Source organism: Temnothorax curvispinosus, unplaced genomic scaffold, assembly GCF_003070985.1.
Source record: "Temnothorax curvispinosus isolate PA1 unplaced genomic scaffold, ASM307098v1 QBEX01017692.1, whole genome shotgun sequence".
NCBI classification, from domain to species: Eukaryota; Metazoa; Arthropoda; class Insecta; order Hymenoptera; family Formicidae; genus Temnothorax; species Temnothorax curvispinosus.
In genome coordinates, this window is record NW_020227472.1 from 1 (window position 1) to 5,244 (window position 5,244).

The following is a 5,244-nucleotide window of genomic DNA, read 5'->3' on the forward strand; positions in this document are numbered from 1 at the left end:
CAAGAAAATATCAAAATTCGGAAAAGGCCCTATTCTGTAGAATTACCCCCTATCCAATTCTATCCAATTCAAGGAGGAAGAGGCGTTTTTTAAGCGACGTACCCAACTCTATCCAATTCTTTCCCCACTATTACCATTTCCTTTGGACCAACGGTTTAACGTCTCTTCTGAAAGACGGAGCCCAGTTTTCCATCTAGGGATAACTCTCTCCGCTAGATGGGGGGACAACGTTTTTACTGAGAAATTTTCAGTGACCTAGCGGGATTCGAACCCGATTCTACGGATTACAAATCTGGCGCTCTACCCACTAGACCAGCCCCGTCACCCTTTATTATTATATTATTATATTATTAATTATTATATTATTATATTATTATATTATTATATTATTATATTATTATCCCACACAGCACATAATATTGCAGTAATATTGCAATATAGTGGAAATATTACGTATTACAATAAAATATTTCAGAAATATTACTGATGTATTACACGTTTTTAAATAATATTGAAATATTACAGTAATATTGCTGCAACATATTGTTGAAATATAATACTTTAAGTAGCAAAATAATGTCAAATGACATTTTAATGACATTTTATTGACGTCATTAAGACGTTATTAAGGTATCACACAATCATACGTATTGCACAGATATCAAGAGACACGGTAGTGTCTCGCGCCAAGTACACGCGGAGCGAGACCGACCGTGACTTTTTTACGCGACGCGACGGGTTGCGAGTACCCGAGATGTTGAGATCTCGATAACGAGTGAACGGATCAAGTTCTAAGTAGGCTTGATCGATAGTTTGGGGTCCAATTAGGGGGGGGTTTCTCTCATAATATTCCGCTACGTGCCCTACGAGCGGAGATATTGCGACGCAAAGTCCAAATGGGAAAATTTATTTTTAAGATACTCCTCCTCCTCCTCCTCCTCCTAACGCCGACGTCTCAATATTATTATGATTATCAGAGAAACGTCCCTTTCACTTTTTCGACGCTGGCGGCGCAGGTATCGCCAGTTTCGATATCGCGCGCGTATTTCGAAATTAGGTCGATAGACTTATCGGTCAGGAGGAAGATTTCTATTTAGGTAAATTAGGTAATATATAATATATATTGAGTCAACGGAAAAGAAGGTTCTCAACGCTTGGCAGAAAGTGCCGCTAGGGAATTTTTAAGTCGATTCTTATGAATCAAGCTTGATATAATATATATTAAAGGCGCGGGTCCAATGAAGATCCGTAAACCTAACCCTAACCGTAAGACCGTAACCGTAAGAAATCGCCTCCTATCGTCTACAATGACAGCCCATAATCGTAACGAAACAAAAGAACCGTAAATCCATAACGCAAATTCGTGTTTGCGTCGATTCTAACCTCTGTGTTAACTGTTACAAAGTGCAAAAATTTCGCTATAATGGATAATTTACCATGTTAGAAAAACAGTTCTTGTGGCTATTAACTTAATTGCGATAATTCTGCAGTTATTGCGGAAAAAGAAGAAAAAGATTAAACGAAAATATTGGGTTCGGCCAATGTTATTACAGCGGAAGCAAAAAAGCCATTTTCATACTCTCTTTCAGTTTATGAAAAACAATGACGATAAACAGTTTTTCAAGTTTACTAGAATGACTGTTTCACAATTCGAAAGACTATCAGAATTAGTGCAAGAGTCTCTGATAAAAAGAAGTATTCGAGAGCCTCTGTCGCCGGAACATTGATTATGTATTACTTTGTAGTAAGTATATTTTGTAATACTTTCAATAATTTGTTGTGTTTTTTAAACTATTATAACACGAATATTTTATTTTATAGTTATCTTGCTCATGGTTGCAGTATGCAAACTGTTGCATGGAACTTTTATGTGTCAAAATCAACTGTGAGCAAAGTTATCCGTGACACTTGCAAGATTATATGGGACAAGTTATCGCCTATATGTTTGCCAAGACCTACTGCTGACGATTTCAGAAGGTACTCACGAGATTTCCAAGAGTTGCGGAATATGCCGAATTGTTTCGGGGCAATTGATGGAAAGCACATCGTTGTACAAGCTCCTTACAATACTGGGATCAGTTTCTTCAATTATAAAAAAAACATTCAGCATTGTGTTAATGGCAGTTTGTGATGCTAACTCATTTTTACTCTTGTTGATGTTGGTGCTTTTGATGGTTCACAAAGTGACGGAGGAGTCTTTAAAGAATCAGCTTTTGGAATAGGTCTTGATGACAACAAACTGGAAATACCTGACGATAGCTAGCAGCTTACCAGAAACCGACACAAAGTTTCCATATTATATGGTTGCAGATGAAGCGTTTCCTTTGAAAAGCTATATTATGCGACCATATCCTGGAACTAAATTGGACAAGACACATAAAACTTTCAATTACCTTCTTTCTCGAGCACGTCGTGTTATCGAAAACTCTTTTGGCATTTTGGCCAGTCGTTGGCGAATCTTCCGATCAACAATTATTGCACATGTTGATACTGCAGAATGGATTGTGTGTGCAGGATTGTGCCTTCATAACTTCCTCCGGATGTCAGAATTAATCTCAAAATCAGAAAATGCTACGTACTGTCCTCCAAATTACGCTGATACATGGGACGACAATGGGAATGTCATATCTGGACAGTGGAGACAATGCGAAGAGAATATCATCTTTAGGAACATGAGAAAAATGGGAGCTAATAATGCTACACGCAAGAATGTTACCTTACGTGACACGCTTGCCGAGTACTCCAGAAGGCGCAGTTTCGTGGCAAGAAGCATTATATTACGAGAGGATCATTTTAATTGTACAACTCGCGAAAATATTAACTATTCAGAACGACATATATTTTGCAGAATGTTTATTATTTTTTTATTTTAAATGATTCATTAAATAACAATCTTATTATGTATTTCACATTGTATCTTTATTAATAAACTTTGGATAACAGCTACATTAAAAGTCTCTGTTATAATATACAATAGACATAACATAAATAAATATCTTAATTTGCTATTAGAACACATTTCTCAACAATTATAAACATATAACCTCACACCCGTTCTGAATGCAACTCTGAATCTAACCTCTCTTCGTTACCATAACCGCGGTCGTAAAAGTTCAAATTAACCAACTTTTACGGTTACGGTCTTACGGTTAGGGTTAGGTTTACGGATCTCCATTGGACCCGCGCCTTAAAGGTGGAAGCACATAAAATTGCAGGAGCCTTGAGCAGAATGCAGAAGCCATATGCGCATGCGCTATGGTATTTGTAGAGCTCTACAGATATCACAGCGCATGCGCATATGGCTTCTGCATTCTGCTCATGGCTTCTGCAATTTTATGTGCTTCCACCTTAAGGGCCAATTTCACCAACCACAGTTAGCTTAACCGACGGTTAAAGTTAGCAGGATTGACCAATAAAAAGTAGGGTGGATTCATTTCTATTGGTCAATTCTGTTAACTTTAACCATCGGTTAAGCTAACTGTGGTTGGTGAAATTGGCCCTAAGTCAACAGAAAAGAAGGTTCTCTACGCTTGGCAGAAAGTGCCGCTAGGGAATTTTTAAGTCGATTCTTATGAATCAAGCTTGAATTCGATGTCTAGGTATCCCTGTTGCCGATGACGAGGTCCAGCTAGTGCGCTTCATAGTTTTCGGTGTCCAGGTGTAATAATACGTTGAATTCGATGTCTACGTGTCCCAGGTTGCAGATGACGAGGTCCACATAGTGTGCTCCGTAGTTTTCGGTGTCCATGTGTAATCGTACGTTGAATTCGATGTCTACGTGTCCCAGGTTGCCGATGACGAGGTCCACATAGTGCGCTCCGTAGTTTTTGGTGTCTACGTGTATTAATACCTTGAATTTGATGTCCACGTGTCCCAGGTTGCTGTTGACGGGATCCAGATAGTGCGCTTTATAGTTTTCGGTGTCCAGGTGCAATCGTACGTTGAATTCGATGTCTAGGTGTCCCAGGTTGGCGATGACGAGGTCCACATAGTGCGCTTCGTAGTTTTCGGTGTCCAGGTGTAATAATACGTTGAATGCAATGTCTAGGTGTCCCAGGTTGCCGATGACAATGTCTAGATAGTGAGCTCCGTAGTTTTCGGTGTCTACGTGTATTAATACCTTGAATTCGATGTCTAGGTGTCCCAGGTTGCCGATGACGAGGTCCACATAGTGCGCTCCGTAGTTGTCGGTGTCTACGTGTATTAATATCTTGAAATTGATGTCTAGGTATCTCAGGTTGCTGATGACGAGGTCCAGATAGCGCGCTCCGTAGTTTTCGGTGTCTAGATGTAATAATACCTCGAATTCGACGTCTACGTGTCCCAGGTTGCCGATGACGAGGTCCACATAGTACGCTTTGTAGTTTTTGGTGTCTAGGTGTATTAATAACTTTAAATCTGAATGTAGGACACGTAGGTATCGAATTCGAGGTATTAATACACGTAGACACCGAAAACTACGGAGCGCACTATGTGGACCTCGTCATCGGAAACGTGGGACACCTAGACATCGAATTCAACGTATTATTATACCTGGACACCGAAAACTATAGAGCGCATTATCTGGAACCCGACATCAGCAACCTGGAACACGTAGACATCGAATTCAAGGTATTAATACACCTGGATACCGAAAACTATGAAGCGCACTATGTGAACCTCGTCATCGGCAACCTGGGACACCTAGACATCGAATTCAAGCTTGATTCATAAGAATTGACTTAAAAATTCCCTAGCGGCAGAATCAAGAGACACGGTAGTGTCTCGCGCCAAGTACATGCGGAGCGAGACCGACCGTGACTCTTTTACGCGACGCGACGGGTTGCGAGTACCCGAGATGTTGAGATCTCAATAACGAGTGAACGGATCAAGTTCTAAGTAGGCTTGATCGATAGCTTGGGGTCCAATTAGGGGGGGGGGTTTCTCTTATAATATCCCGCTCCGTGCCCTACGAGCGGAGATATTGCGACGCAAAGTCCAAATGTGAAAATTTTTTATTAAGATACTTCTTCTTCTATCTACTTCTAACGCCGACGTCTTATATGACACTACAAAAAGGCGTGATATCCGTACAAAATTACCTTTTTCAAAAAAAAAGGTAAAAAAATGCGCCAAGTACACGCATAGTAGTATATATGTATTATGTTGTTACCTCGAAAAAAACAAAGTGGTAGTATTATACCTCGAAATAACACCTTGTACATATTGTTTATACAATGCGTAATACTACAAAAAGGCGTGATA

At 39.8% G+C, this 5,244-nt stretch overlaps 1 long non-coding RNA gene across 1 annotated transcript; it reads left to right on the plus strand.

The window, feature by feature from the left end:
* The first annotated feature begins 1,617 nt into the window (after window positions 1-1,617).
* LOC112467623 lies at window positions 1,618-2,373 on the plus strand. Its single transcript, XR_003042286.1, has 2 exons — window positions 1,618-1,744; window positions 1,822-2,373. It is a non-coding gene; the product is annotated as an uncharacterized LOC112467623 (long non-coding RNA).
* The last annotated feature ends 2,871 nt before the right edge of the window (window positions 2,374-5,244 follow it).